This window comes from Mirounga angustirostris, unplaced genomic scaffold (genome assembly GCF_029215605.1).
Source record: "Mirounga angustirostris isolate CCGP_5_RB_7025 unplaced genomic scaffold, mMirAng1.0.hap1 SCAF_8, whole genome shotgun sequence".
Lineage (NCBI taxonomy): Eukaryota > Metazoa > Chordata > Mammalia > Carnivora > Phocidae > Mirounga > Mirounga angustirostris.
Window position 1 is genome coordinate 146,088,840 of NW_026991716.1, and position 15,618 is coordinate 146,104,457.

At 59.0% G+C, this 15,618-nt stretch overlaps 1 long non-coding RNA gene across 1 annotated transcript; it reads left to right on the forward strand.

The window, feature by feature from the left end:
- Window positions 1-120: 120 nt before the first annotated feature.
- LOC135365509 (uncharacterized) lies at window positions 121-4,709 on the forward strand. The gene is made up of 3 exons (XR_010413453.1): window positions 121-319; window positions 3,518-3,756; window positions 4,665-4,709. It is a non-coding gene; the product is annotated as an uncharacterized LOC135365509 (long non-coding RNA).
- Window positions 4,710-15,618: the final 10,909 nt, after the last annotated feature.

Sequence of the window (15,618 nt, forward strand, 5' to 3'; positions counted from 1 at the left end):
CCCCCAGGGATCCCTGCTCTGGCTCCACCCAGGATGGGAGCCCCAGATGGAATCTGAAACCTCCTCACAGCCAGGAATGCGGCTTTGCCCCGGACACAGGACACCGAGGCTTGGGGCAGAGAGCTCCTTCACGGTGGAGAGGAACCGCCTCAGCCCCAGGCCACCCTCCCCGTGGGCCGGCCACAGGGTCGGGGAGCGGTCCCAACAGGCCCGACGGCAACCCCGTGTGTGGGGCCTGGCCTCGTGGCACGCAGGGTCCCCAGGAGACACCTGAGGTTCGGAGAGGGGACGTGCCAGGCCTGAGACACACAGCCCGCAGGTGAGGGGGAGCCTCCGGGCGGGACGGGGGGCCCTGCTCACCTTGGTGAGCAGCAGGTGTGGGAAGGGCTGGGGAGGCGTTCCTCTGGGAGGTGCTCCGGGAGAGGGGCCACAGGAGAGGGCCTGGCCCGGCTCCACCAGCTTCCTCAGGCTGTCAGCACGGACCGCCCACAGCCTCTGGCTCGCCCCCAGCGGCAGGGCCCACTCAGGTTCACGGTGGGGCTGATCTTTGGATAAAGGAGGGACAATTCACAACACACAAACTGCAAAACTATTCCTGTCCGTGTCCTGAAGTGCAACAGAATATCCAAATTGGTTCAGATCATCTTCCACGTATGTGAAGGGTGATTTTGTACCTGGCCAAGGCTGGGGCTGGACCGGGTGTGTGTGTCTGTGTGTGAAGGACCAGGTGTGTGTGTGTGTGTGTGTGTGTTTGAAGGACTGGGTGTGTGTGTGTGTTTGGCGTGTGTGTCTGTGTGTGTGGGTCTGTGAAGGGAGCAGCCCAGACCCCTTGGGTTGAGATCATGGCCACGTAAGGGGCACAGCCGTCGTGGCACCCCGGGTCGTCAGTGTCCCGGATGGCGTCGGGGCAGGAGACCCTCCCGGCCCTCCCCGAGCCCGGTCCTGGAGCGCCCTCGTCCCCACACTCCCCCTGAGCCCGCACCAGCCCTTACCGACTGCCTGGTGCACGTGCCCCACGCCGGGGAGCCGTCGAGTGAGGCTCCTGTTGACCAGCTTGTCCCCAATTTCTTCCATGGGGCTCTGCGAAGACAGTGAGCGGCGCCCGGCCCGGAGGCATCACAGCCCTGCCCAGCCGTCCTCACCGTCCTCCTGCCCAGCCCCACTGCTGCCCCCAGATCAGACACAGCCCCGTGCGGGCACAGCCCTGCGCCCGGGGTGCAGTGACATGTATCGACAGGGCTCCGGATCAACCCTGGGGAGAAGGAGGCCGCCCCAGCACACCCCGTCCCACCCAGCCAGCCTTGACCCGGGGTGTCAACATGATCCACCCACCAGGCATCTGGCCCCTCATCACCCTGCTCCTGCTCAGGGTGGGCTACCCTGCCTGAGACCTCTGCACACACACACACACACACACACACACACACACACACACACACACAGGAGGGGTGCTGGGCTGCACGGTCGGATCACAGCGGTGTCTGGCTGGCCTGGCTGGCTCTGGGCCTCCCTGTGTTCCCTTTGGGCCCCTCCAGGCAAATGGCCAGAGGTGTCAGGGGTGGGACCTGACCCCAGGTCTGCAGTGTAGGCAACGGCTCTCACTGTCGGCTTTGCTGAGACCACATCCTGGGGACATCGGGATACAGCAGGATTGCAGCATCTCCAGCCAAGTGAACTGAGTAGGAAGGGGGCTGTCTCTAGAATGTGGGTGCCTGTGACAGCCCTTGGGCATCTTGGGGACGCCCTGGCCATCAGCCTGGCATGTCTCCCCCGAGCCCCATGCTACGGCCCCGGGCATGTTCCCAGGAGACAATGCCCACAGCCCACGGCCCAGCTGCCTCCAACCTCCTCCTTCTTTCCCCCTTGTCCCCTCCAGGGTCCACGCCCCCTTGGACGCCCCTGGGGAGTTTGTGTGTGTGTGTGTGTGTGTGTGCGCGCGCGCACGCAGAGCCTTGTGTGTACGTGTGCCCGCGCGAGGGTGACCAGAGGAAAGGGCCCCACATGGGAGTGTGGGCAGGGGTCCCCCGGATCATAGGGGTCCTCGTTCCCAAAGGAAACCCCATGTGAGGTGAAGCTTGGCCTCGGAAGCTGGAACCCTCCCTGTTCCTCTAGCCTCTGCTCAGCTGGTGGGTCCCAGGCCAGTCCCTGCCTCTCCTGCCCTCAGTTTGCCGACTGTCCCATGAGGGCTTGGAGGAGGAACTTCATTAGCGTGGCTCGGCGTGGCCGGTCGGCTCCCACCTTTTGGGTGGACGTGGCGCAGGTGCACTCTGGGTGGGTGGGGCCCTCCCACCAATGGTGGGTCGGAGGCAGGTGGATCCTGCGCAGGCGCACACGGCCCAGCAGACGGCGCCTGCGTGGGACCCAACCTGCCAGCAGGCCTGCGCAACCCAGAGGGGCTGGCTGTGGCCTTGGTCCTCCGTGTCCCGATCTCCACTGCCTGCTCAGTGACCCTCACGTCCTCTTAGGCCGGGGGCCAGCCCCAGTCCCGCCAGGCAGGGCCGCTGGACTGAGTGGACATGGAGACCTGGGGACTAGAGAGAAATGAAATATACCCCCACTGCCGTCCTGGCCCCCACGTTCCACTTCAGTGTTCATCTCAGTGCATGGCGGGGGGGTCAGGGGAGGGTGATGGGGACACGTGTGGGCAGGGAGGAGGTCAGGCCGCCTTTGCCTCCTCTACATCCCCTCCCCCTGTCTTCCTGGCAGCAGCCCCTCTCCCCAAAATCCGGCACTCAAACACCTTCATCTCCCTGCTTTAAACCCCAACCCATCCTCCTGAGGTGGGAGTCACTGACCCCATCTCCAAAGTAGAAAACAGGTCCCAGGAGTTCCCACAGGAGCTTGCCAGTCACAGGGCTGTGACATGGCCCTGCTGTGGGTTTGAACCCAGCTCAATCTGACCCAAAGCCTGAGCTTACAGAGGAGCCGGAGGAAGTAGCCTTTGAGCCCAGGCTTGGAGGTGAGGCCACCCTGGATGGGGGTCATAGGGAGGGACGGCAGGGGTTCTGAGGGGCAAATTCTTGCCGGGCTCCCTGGGGGACGAAGGCCCTACAGAGGCTGGAGTGGGCTGAGGGGTGCACACTGGGGAGCATGTCTAGACCAGATCACGCAGGGCTCTCTGGATATTGGGCAAGGAGTCAGGGGACACTGCGGGTTGGGGGGTTCAGGGGACACAATCCGGGCAGTCTTACCAGAGTCACAGCATCGTAGATTTAGAAGGAGCTTGGTGGGCATGTTATTGTCCCCACCCAAGCATGGGGATCACCAAGCAAGCACCAGCCAGAGGTGAGGAGGCTGCCGCAGTTTCCTCCTGTGTAGAGTGGGGCCGTGGTGGTCGTCTGCGTCCTTCCAGGCCTGGGCATGCTGCCTGGAAGGTCCAGAGGTGGCTTCGTCAGAGTAGCTAGCTGTTTCAGTGAGGTCAGTACTCAGAGACGTCTGAGTCAGGAGACCAAAGGGACGCCCCACGTGCCCAGGTCAGCAGGATGCTCTTGTACATGGTGCCGATCTTCATGTCCAGGCTGATGGGGTTGAGGCAGCAGCGCCCACCTGCTGCATGGAGAGCAGCAGCGAGGAGCCGTGGTTGCAGACCCCGAGACACGGCGCTCGTGTGAGTCCGAGGCTGCCACAGATGTGATGGAGGCTGAGGAGGGGGAGGTGCTGACAGAGGCTGAGATGATGCCTGAGGTCTGCAGCGACGACTGGGAGGTCAACTCCGGAACTTGAGGAACGGCAAGGCCAGCAGAAACACCAGACTGTGTAAGGCAACCCCGGTCAGCATCTAGCCCAGAAGCTTCTAGAGACTGAGTCTTCTTGGCCCCTTGTGGCTGTGGAGTGGGGATCCAGGCTCCAGGAAGGGATGTCTGTCAGGGAGAAAGGGTGGGACAGTCACCTCCTTTTCCTGGCCATCAGGGATCCTGGGACAAAACCCACACTAATGTCCTCCACATCTACATCGGGCTGGAGGAGCATGCAGAGCGGGTAGGCGATGTCCCTGCTGCGCAGGTAGGGGCTGCATCTGAGCTGGTCCCAGGACTTGGAGTGAGCGCTCCTTTTGGTCTTGGGTGTTGTGTTGGGGGTGCGGTGGCAGAATTGAAGGGCTGACTTTGCATTGATCCGACACCCTGGGTGAATGGGTGCTCTAGGGTGTCCGTGGGCACAGGTGGCTGTGACCCACACATGGGAAGGTGTGAAGGAAGCACACAGAAGACAGTGCCCTGAGCTATGCAGGTTTTCTGCTCATGGGCAGTGCTCCTTGGCAAAATTCAGCTAGTCTGCTTGTTCCTAGAGCACAGAAGGCCCCTAAGGTCGTGAGTGGTTCATGGGAAGTCAGGTCAGTCTGTTGCTGGGCATCATGCCTGGCAGGAGGAGAGCTTCAGCCTGAAATGACGGTCTGGGGGTGACCTGGAATGCCAGGTGAGGTAGAAATTGCCCAGGTAGCCTGATCCACTCCAGTCTGTATTGCTTCTCTACCCAACAACCCAGACCTAGACAATGGCCCTCTGGCTGGCTGGCATCTGGAACAGTTAGAATGTTCCTCTGGTTCAGTCGAAGAAGAAGATCAAAGTTAGTAGAGCAAAGGAAACTATGAAGATTAGGGCAGAGATAAATGGAAGAGAAGAGCATGTGAGAAAAATCAGTGAAAACAACAGTTCTTTCTTTTGCAGATTTACCAAAATTGACAAAGAGACAAAAATGGAACCACTTTATACCAACCAGTTGGCTCCCTGAGATGAAGCAGATCATTCTGAGAAGCACACAAACTACCAAAGTGACTCCAGAAGAAATGGAAACCCTGAGCAGACCTCTAATAAGTAAATAGACTGAAGCAGTCATGAGAACTTCCCAAGAATGAAAAGTCCAGAACCTGATGCTTTCCCTGGTGATTTGGCCCACACGTTTAAAGAAGACATAATACCAATCCTTCTGAAAGTCTGAAAAAAGTACAAGAGGAGGGAACACTTCCCACGTCACCCTAGAATGCCAGCATTGTCCCGATTCCAAAGACTGACAAAGACCTTACAAGAAAAGACAGTTGCAGGCCAAAATCCATTATGAAGAGCGAGGCAAAAATCCTCAACAGAATTCTAGCGACAGAATCTAGCAGCACATTGACAGGACTCTACATCATGACCAAGTGTGATTTACACCGGGAATGCAAAGGCTGTTCAACGTAGCTAATCAGTGTCCTAGACCACATCCAGAAGAAACATGATCATGTCAATTGTTGTAGGATAAGCTTTGACAAAATCCAAACCTTTTCATAACAAGTATTCTCAATAAAATAGAAATAGAAGATTCAGTTGTGATAAAGGAAAGGTCCCTGGGTGGCTCAGTGGGTTGAGTGTCCGACTCTTGGTTTGGGCTCAGGTCATGATCTCAAGAGTCTTCAGATTGAGCTCCAGGGAGGGCTCTGCACTCAGTCGGGAGTCTGCTTGGAGATTCTCTCCCTCTGCCCCTCCCCACTCTTGGGTTTGCATGCTCTCAAATAAATAAATAAATAAATAATTCTTTAAAAATTATGATAAAGGATATTTATGAAAAATAACTCATATGTATATCATTCTCTGTGGTGAAAGACTGGGAGTTTTCTCCTTAAAATCCCCAAAAAGTCAAGGATGCCCATGTCCACCACTTCATTTCAATATTGTCATGGAAGTTTGGTCAGAGAAATTATACAAGATTAGTTACTAAAAGCTCACAAATGGAAAGGAAGAAGAAAAAGGTTATTTATATATGACATGATCTTCTATGCAAATAATCCTAAGAATTTGAAAAACTCTGTATGAGATTATAATATTTCCCGAAAGGTATGAGCAGAGAAGGCCAACACATATGGATCAATGGAATACTGCTGAGAATCAAGGAATACATACATGTACAGTCAGTTGTTTTCGAACACGGAGAGCAAGATCATTCAATGAGGCAAAAACAGTGTCTCCAACAAACGGTGTTGAGAAACCGGATATCCACATACGAAGGAGTGAAGTCAGAGCATTCCCTTCCACCATATAAAAAATGAACTCCACATGGGTCCAAGAATGAACTTTAAGAGCGAAAATTCTTAACACTCAGAAGGAAACTAAGAGCACTTAGGGGCAGATCTTCCTTCCCTTGGATTTGGCAATATGGTGTCTCTTGTATGGCACCCGAAGCCCAAGCAACAACAGAGAAAACAGAGACACTGGACTTCAACGTTGCTAAAAACTTTTGTGAACAAAAGGGTAATCTCAAGAGAATGTAAAGAAACCCAAAGAATGGTAGGAAATATTTGCAAATCTCATACGAGTCTTGCATCTAGAATGTGTACAAAACTCCTACAACTTAAGAACCTAAACAACCCCACTGAAAATAATAGACATTTCTCCAAAGAAGATAGTCAGACGACCCAGTGAGCACATGGGGCGATTTTCCTCATGAGATCGTAGGAAATGCAAGCCAACACCACAGTGACATGCCTTCCCCCACCCAGGAGGAGGGGCTATAGTGAATAAGCAGAAATAACAAGTGTTGGAGAGGATCTGGGGAAACAGAACCCTCCTCCATTGCTGGGGGAGATGTAATATGGCGGAGCCACTGTGGCAAAGGGTGTGGCACGTCGTCCATACGTTGAGCATACTGTTCTCATTTGGCCGAACTCCACTCATTCTCTAAACAGAAGAATGGAATACAGGCCCTCTAACAACAGCCTGCACGGAAGTATTCGTAGCAACACTCTCGACAATAATCGAAAGATGAAAACAACCCACAGGTGCATCCACAGTTGAATGGACAAACACAACGTGGTCTGTTCATACAATGGGATTCATTCAGCCACGCCAGGAATGAAGTAGTGATACACGCTATCACGTGGGTGAACTTCGAAAACATCCTACTCAGTGGAAGAAACTAGACCCCAAATACCACATACGGTATGATCCCACGTGTATGAAAAATTCGTCCCAGGTAAATGACAGGTGCCAGATCAGTGGTTGCCTGGGAGCAGGGGGATGGGGAATGACCAGTGACTGCCTGCTCACAGGGTGCGGGGTTTCTCTCCAGGGCATTAAATGTTCTGGGACTAGATAGGGTGATGGTGCCAGCATGGGAAATGGAGTTGATAACAGTGGTTTGCACACTTTGAAATGTTTAAAAAGATAAAGTTTATTTTATGTTAAGCTACAAATATACCTGGAAACATGAAAAGAAACAAAAGCCAAAAGAGAAGAAAAGGAATGCGTTCGCTGGTGAGGACAGGCCGACTCTGGTGCTGGAACTGGCCCTGGTTGTAGCTCATCAGCTGCTCCGGGAGGTGGGGCCGGAGCTGGCTGTAACTGGTGCTGGATTGGGTCTCGCTCCCACTGGCCCTAGCTCTGCAGGGGGAGCCAGCGCTGGCTCCAGGTCGGAGGTGCCGCCGGAGCTGACTGTGGAGCCGATCCAGCTCAGTCTTGCCTTGGCTCTAGCTCTGCAGTCGGTGATGGAGCCGTAGGTCCAGGGGCTTCCTCCCACTGGGGCGCACGTGGCTCCAGCTCCTGAGCTCCTGGCGAAGGCCCCGCACCAGGAGATGGAAATGCCTCGAGCTCTGCAGCGGGCTTTGGGTCTGTAGCTGCTTCTGCAGCCACGTCGACTCTGCAGCGGTGACCGGCCCCGGGGCAGAGGCCAGTTCTCCATCTCGAGATGGTGCCGAAGCAGCAGGAGGGGAGAAGGTCACCACCCTGCCAGGGTGATCACCCTGTGCTGATCCCCACAGCCCGTCCCTGTGCCTTGTCAGAGGAAACCGGCCTCCCCCAGCAGCGCTGAGCTGCCTCGAGACCTGGCTCTCGTTCTCGGGCTGCCTCTCACTCTGCCAGTGGTGCCGGATCGGGTGGGAGAACTGGTGTGGAGGTGGCTCTGCTCTGGAATTCACCCCGGAGCTGCTTTTGCCTCCGGAGGGGGACCGCGTGTCGGAGCTGGAGGGGCTCTAGTCTGCGGGGCCCTGGCTCAGGCTCTCGAGCTACTTCCACGGCTGGCTCGAGTCAGCGCTGGGGCACGTTCTGGTGCGTCAGATGGTTCTAGATCTTAGCTGCCCCACGGCTCGTGCAAGGTCTCGTGCTCGAGGTGCTCTAGCTCTGTACCGCCCACTTGCTGACCGTGGGTGAGATGCTGACCCACCGGTTAGGCTGGGAGCTCCGAGGGCAGGGAGGGTGTCTGGGGGTCCCCTCTGCATTCCAGCGAACAGACACAGGTGTGGATGATGCACGCGTGGAAGAAAGCGTGAACACAAGAGTCTGTGGCCCAGACCTCTCATCTGTAACAACATCCCCCGCATCCCGGGGCTGCTGGGGGATCCCACCGATTCACTAAACTGTGAAGTACTACCACTTCCCAGGCACTGTTCTGGGGGTTGGGGACCCAGCGGTGAGGAAGCACGGTCCCTGGTCGCGTGGGGCTGGCCGGAGCAGAGGTCAAACGAGGACTTCAGGTCCCCGGCAAGTGTCTCTGCTCAGCTGGGGGCAGCTGCCGGGAGCAGCGGGTCAGGCCCTTGTCCCCGTCTGGCAGCTCAGGACCGACCCGCGTGGGGCGCGTGGTGAAGGCGATGCAGGATCCTTGGTCTGAATCCCCCCGTAGCCATTACCCCCATGTAGCCGGTCCCGTCACCATCCCGAGTTTTGCATCCATGAAGTGGGCAGGGGAGGAAAGCCGTTCGTGGGTTCAAGAGCCCTATCCAAGTGCGGAACAGGGTCTAGATCATCTCTGGAGGGGGATTCAGCTCCAGCACCTGCCCCAGAGCTCGAGCCAGGTCCTACACCGATGCGTGCCGCAGCTCCCGAGACTGGGGCAGCTGCAGCTTCAGCTCTCGCGCCAGCTCTGGGATCAGAGCCCAGTTTGGAGCTTGAGCAGCTCCAGCACCAGCTATGGAACTCGCCAGCCAAGGGCCAGCACCTTCACCGTCACACCCTCGCCATCGTGCACGAGGTCAGGAGAGGGGCTGGGGGCGGGAGGGTCCCTGCTGGGCAGGTCACCCCGGGTACCTTGGTCACTCTACTCAGAGCTCCCCCTCCCCACCCCTCCCACAGGTCACAGCCCCAGGGATCCCCACCCCTGCTTCCCAAACAAGGCTCAAGGTGGACAAGCAGACCTGGGATGTTGGAAGTTGAGGCTTGTACCTTCAACACTGTATACGTGTTGACCCAGAAACTCCACTTTAAGGATTCTGTTGCAAATAGAGGTTGATGGACACGGTGTTCCCTTCCTTCAACAGGGTGGGAGTGAGCTGCCCACGCTAGGTGATGGGTGCACCTGTGGCCTGGGATGGGTGCTGCTCACTGTTCTCCCAGACAGGGGTGCCCGTCACCCTTCTCTCCCGGGGACCTCCGTTTCCTCACATTCTCGCCAGGGCTGCTGGTCCCCAGACCAGACACCTGCCAGTCTGAGGGTGACCAGTGCTGCCTCCATAGGGTTTCCTTTGCCAGAGTCCTTCCCCGGGAGCTCCTGCATCTCTGACTCCCCCCATGCCTGTCCCCCTCCCCTTGGACTTGCATGCATTTCGTCTCTGTCCCTGTGGAACCCAGTGACTTGGAGCATGGTTTGGACCAGAGGCATGGGAAACCTTTCTGTGGCCTTAGGTTGTCAGCAATGCTTTGGCCCTTTGGGGTGTGTCTTCCAGCTTTCTGCATTTCCCTGGTTTCTCTGTGGGTCACAGGAGGAACCAGCCCTTTCCTGTCTGGGGTCAGGCTGAGGTGTCCCAGCAGGAACAGGGGTCTCCGCCCCGAGATTGTGTCCATATTTACCAAAGGGGGCTCTATGGTTCCATCTCATCTGTAATCCATCAGGGATTTCAACATCAAATAAGGGAAATTCTATGTCAAGTCAACCCAGAAAAGAAGGAGTCCCCTTTGAAAATAGGGGGGCAGACACAAAGGCCCATACTGTGTGATTCCACGTACAGGAAACATCCAGAACAGGTAAAGGAACAGAGAGAGGAAGCAGCTTAGGGGTTTCCAGGGAGGCCTTCTGGTTCGGGGACTCCTTTGGGGAAGCAGATATTCCACAGCCATGTTCTGTGGTGTGGTGGCCCGGCGTTGGGAATGTACTTGATGCTCAGGACTTGTTCAACTGAAAACAATTCATTTTATTTAAAATAAATAATAAACAGCATATAGGACATGGAAAGAGAATAGAACAGTTAATACGAACCAGAGAGAAAGAACATAGGGGGAGGGGATGAAACAATCTGGCGGGGCATCGGGGTCGGGTGATGGAGCTAAGGGTAATGGTACAAGGAGCTCTCCCCATGAGGATGTGGGCTCTGGATGTGGTTCTGGGAGCCCTGCAGGAGCAGGAGGAGGGGCAGGGCCAGATGCAAGAGCAGGGCCAGGGGTAGGATCCACGGTAAGAGCTGGGTCAGGGGCAAGTACAGGAGCACAGGCAGGGCCAGGGGAAGGGGCAGCGGCCCTGGAAAGCAGGGGAAGGGGCATCGGCTCTGGCAGGGGCAGGGGCAGGAACAGGGACACCGGCAGGGGAAGGGGCATTGGCTCTGGCAGGGTCAGGGGCAGGAACAGGGACACAGGCAGGGGAAGGGGCATCGGCTCTGGCAGGGGCAGGAACGGGGACACTGGCAGGGGAAGGGGCATCGGCTCTGGCAGGGGCCGGAACAGGGACGCAGGCAGGGGAAGGGGCATCGGCTCTGGCAGGGGCAGGAACGGGGACGCAGGCAGGGGAAGGGGCATCGGCTCTGGCAGGGGCAGGGGCAGGAACAGGGACGCAGGCAGGGGAACGGGCATCGGCTCTGGCAGGGGCAGGGGCAGGAACAGGGACGCAGGCAGGGGAAGGGGCATCGGCTCTGGCAGGGGCAGGAACAGGGACGCAGGCAGGGCAAAGGGCATCGGCTCTGGCAGGGGCAGGGGCAGGAACAGGGATGCAGGCAGGGGAACGGGCATCAGCTCTGGCAGGGGCCGGAACAGGGACACAGGCAGAGGAAGGGACAGGTGCAGGGGCAGGGGGTGGGTCAGGGGCAGGAATGGGCGCACACGCAGGGGCAGGGAAACGGGTAGTGAAAGGGGAAGGAGCTGGGTCAGAGGCAAGGATAGGAGCACAGGGAGGGGCTGAGGAAGGGACAGTTGCAGGGGCAGAAGCCGAGTCAAGGGCAAGAACAGGAATACAGGCAGGGGCAGGAGAAGGGGCAGGATCCAGGGCAGGAGCTGGGTCCAGGGCAAGAACAGGAACACAGGTAGGGGAAGGGGCAGGTGCAGGGGCAGGAGATGGGTCAGGGACAGGAACAGGACCACAGGCAGGGGCAGGGGCAGGGGCAGAACCCGGGTCAGGGGCAAGAATAGGAGCACAGGCAGGGGCAAGGGAAGGGGCAGGATCCAGGGCAGGAGCTGGGTCAGGGTCAGGATCCGGATCAGGGGCAAGAACAGGTGCACAGGTAAGGGAAGGGGCTGGTGCAGGGTCAGGAGCTGGGTCAGGGGCAAGAACAGGTGCACAGGCAGGTGCTGGGGAAGGGGCAGGTGCAGGGGCAGGAGGTGGGTCAGGAGAAGGGACATTGGCTCTAGCAGGGGCAGGGGAAGGGGCAGGGGAAGGGGCAGGAGTTGGGGCAGGGGCCGGAACAGGAGCACAAGCCGGGGAAGGGGAGGGGGCAGGTGCAAGGGGAGGGACAGGGTCTGCCGCATTGGCACGTACAGGACCCGGGGCAGTATCTGGGTCAGGGGCAAGAACCGGGGCACTGGCAGGGGTAGGGATGGGTCAGGATCCAGGGCAGGAGCTGGGTCGGGCGCAGGAGCAGGGCCACAGTTCGGGGCAGGCGCAGGGGCGGCGGCTCTGGCAGGAACAGGGGCAGGCCCAGGGGCAGGCTCTCCGGAGGCAGGTTGTCCAGCAGGCCCTTCCTGGCCCCCGTCAGGCTCTCCGTGGGCGGGTGCTGGGTCACCTGCCGGCTCCTGGTCTCCTGCTGAAGTCGCAGCCACCACCCCTCCGTCCAGAGCTGCCGGTGGATTTGGAGCCGGCTCTAGCTCCTCAGGTGGTGGAGCAGCTGTGAGAGGAGAAAAGCTCACCCCGAGCCTGCTCTCCGTGGAGACAGAACCCAGCCCAGGGCCTCCCAGAGAAGCCGCAGCCAGGAAGGAGCCCTCCCCGGGGCGTCTCCCCGACCGCAGTCCACCCGCTGGGCGCTCTGAGCCCAGTCGTTGCTCCAGGCCCCACACCAGGCTCTGGGGGCTCCTCCCTGTGGGGCCAGCCCCCACCCTTCTGCACACACGCACGGGCACCCAGCCCCGGGCTTCTCAGCCTCAGGCTCGGTCTCCGTGGGCTCCGGCTCCTGGAGCACAATGCAGTCAATGACCACCAGGGACAGTGGTCTGGGTGGTGTCGGAGGCCTCTCCCCGCAATCCCCAGCACCTGCTCCAGGGGAGTCCTGTGGGGTCACGCTCCGGATCCCGGACATGGAGTGGGTGTCCGCCAGCCTCGTGCCGATCTCATCGGAGGTCTGCAAAGACAGGGACGGGTAGCCGGCCCGGAGGCATCCCAGTCCTGCCCGGCCAACCTCTCTGTCCCCTGCCCAGTCGCCCTGCTGCTCCCAGATCGGACACACACCTGTGGGTGCACAGCCCTGCTCGCGGGACAATGACCCATCCCTGCAGGGCAATCGAGATAAACCCTGGGCAGAAGCTCACAGCCCCCCACACCCCGTCCCACCCAGCCAGCCTGGACCTTGAACATGACCTGCCCACGGGTTATCTGACCCCTCATCAGCCTGCTCTTGAATGGCGTTGGCCCACCCCACATGACCCCTCTTCACACACACACACACACACACACACACACACACACACACACACACACGGAGGGGAGGGGACCTGGGGCTGCACAGGTGGATTAGACCCTGTGGGGCTGGGTGGCCGGCTCTGGGCCTCCTGGTGTCACCTTTCGGGCCTTTCGGCCAAACGGCCAGAGGCGGTGGGGAGCCCTGATTGGACATCCCCAGCGGGGGCCAGCGTTTGCAGGGCGGGCTTTCTTCAGCCTGCAGCATCCAGACTTAGGGAGGCAACAAGCCCACATGTTCATGGTTGGATGATCTCCAATGAAATGAGCTGGGCAGGGGGCTGTCTCTGGAATGTGGGTGCCTTGTTACCTGGGTTCCAAATTCTGTTGGACTCTGTTGTCAGGGAAGTGAGGTCACCACTGCCTGGGGTCCCCTTACCCAACTTCCTCCTCACACAAGACCCCGCCCCCGAGGGCCCCCTCCCCCAGCTGCTCAATGCTCCCCCTCCCCCCATGCCCCATCCATACAGTGACTCCCTCACAGCCCACCCACAGCCTTCCCAAGGCCTGGGTGCAGCCGGTGTCCCCGCTGTGAGGACAGAGCTGGCTTCAGACTGGGCTCCTGTGCGTGCCCAGGGCTGTGACCCTGGACAGACCCTGTGCCTCTCAGGGCCTCCCCAGGCTCCCCATCTCCACAGTGGGGTGTTCTGGCTTCTACTCCTAGGGACGCCATCAGGGGTAGGACCTCTACATACATTCCGTACCTGCTATCACAGGAGGCTGGGGCACACTTGGCAATGCAAGGATGAGCCAGGGGCTGGGCGGGACATGGAGCACAGCTCAGAGGGGCCTGGGTCTGCTCTGGGGTCTGGGCAAAGCCACCCCCTTCTTGCCTGTTCCCAGCCCCTGTGGGAAGGTTGCAATGAACGGATTCCGACCTTGTCCCCTGGTGATGCACACTTCCAGGGGGCTCTCATTAGGTTTAGGCTCAGGCCCCAGGGCCTCGTCTGCGCCCATGTGCTGGGCAGTCCCCACAGGTGTTCCCGGGCATTCCCGCATCCTGCTCACACATCCCTGTGGAATCCCCTCCCCTCCGGGGTGGATGGCCTGTGTGACCGCGCTCTCAGGAAGAGAATGGGGCAAAATGCTGGGATGTCATTTCCAAGCTGATGGAGGAAAGTGTGTGACTTCTTCTGGTTCCCTCTGTCGTGTGTTCATTCTCTGTCTCCTTCTCTGTTTCTGTCTCTGTCTCTGTGTCTCTCACAGGAGCAGGATCTGTGGACTCCAGGGGTGATGTGAGAAACGTCAGAAGCCTCCCTTGTCCGTGTTTCCCTCTCCTGTCCCGGTGCTCCGTTCCTTCCTAAGTCCTCCTCAGCCGGACCAGAGCAGTGATTCTGGAACCTCTTCCAAATGGGGACCCTGAGGCTGCAACAAGGAGGGTCTTGACCTTGGTCCCCAGACCAGTGGTCCAGTGCTCTGCCACGTTCTGCGTACCAAGGTCCTCAGCCCCCCAAGCCCCCAGTCTGTCCCCTGCTCAGAAGGACCTCGAGGGAGTACAAAGCATTTTCCCAGGACTGGGAGCACAGTGGGTCGGGGATGGAGATTCAAGGCCAAAGGCTCTTCCACAAGCCTGTGGGACCCTAGGGACATTGCATCTCTACAGCCCAAGTGACAGAAGAGTAAGCTGAGGCCTTTGTGCTGTAGCCCCTCTGGACTTGGGGGTGGGTATCTTTTCCTGCTTCCAAGTGCCCAGGCTGGTGATGGACACCGGAACCCAGACCCTGTCCTCTCCCAGTGCCCTGGCAACCCTTCGGGGCCCCTTGGGGACCCCTGACCCTCAGCCTGGCCTGTCTCCCCTCCCCATGCTATGGATCTGGGTCCTTGCCAGGAGTCCTGATGCCCTGCCCCATGGCCCAGCTGTCTGCAACCTGTTTCTTCTTTCCCCCTTGTCACCCACCTCGCTCCCAGGGTGTCCTCCCCTTCTGACCCCCAGTCAGAGTGGTGTGTGTGTGTGTGTGTGTGTGTGTGTGTCTGTGTGCGTGCAGGTGCACATGCCTCTACGTGCCTGGGGATGACCAAGGTCATGTCCCCACATGGGACAGGGTGGGTAGCTCTTCCCGATGATCTGAGGGGCTCTCACCCCCAAAGCGAACCTCATGGGATGCTTGCCTAGGACTGGAGAGTGGCCCTGCTCCTTGGACTCTGCACCCCTCAGTTGTCCTGGGCCAGTCCCTGCCTCTCTTGACCCAGGTTCCCAACTGTCCCTGAGGGTTGGACATGGAAACGCTTGAATGTGGCTGCTCCTCCAGGGTTAGGTGGGGGACAGGTTCACCAGGCACACAGGCCTCCCCACCGAGCGGGCCAGCCAGGTGTGTCATGGCCAGGTGTGCACACATGACCTGTCCACAGCTCCTGTACCATGACCCAGCCCTGCGGCAGATGTGCATGAGACCCATGGCTCCGCACCTGACCGGTCCCCCACGTTCTCTCACCACCACCAACTGCTCTGTGGCCCTGAAGTCCACTGAGCCCTGCAACCACACCCATCCTGGGCAGCAGGCCTCAGGTGCAAGGCCAGGTGGGTGGACATCTGGGGATGCAAAAGTCACTGAATACCCCCACCCAGCTGGCCTGGAATGCAGATACCCTCTCAGGGTCCAGCTAAGTGCAGGGCTGGGCCAGAGGACCTGGAGGCATCCGTGGAGGCCAACTCAGGGCAGGGAGAAGATCAGTCCGCCCCTTCCCCTTCTCCTCTCCTCCTTCTGCCTTGTCTTCCTGGCAGGACCCAGGACAGAGGTCCAGCCTGTCCCTGGCTGCAGCCCTGGCTGGAGTCAGAGGGGTGGGAAGGAGGCCGGGGAGGAGGGGCCCCCCAGCAGGATGCCCGAGTGTGAAGGTGGTTGTTACTGTAAT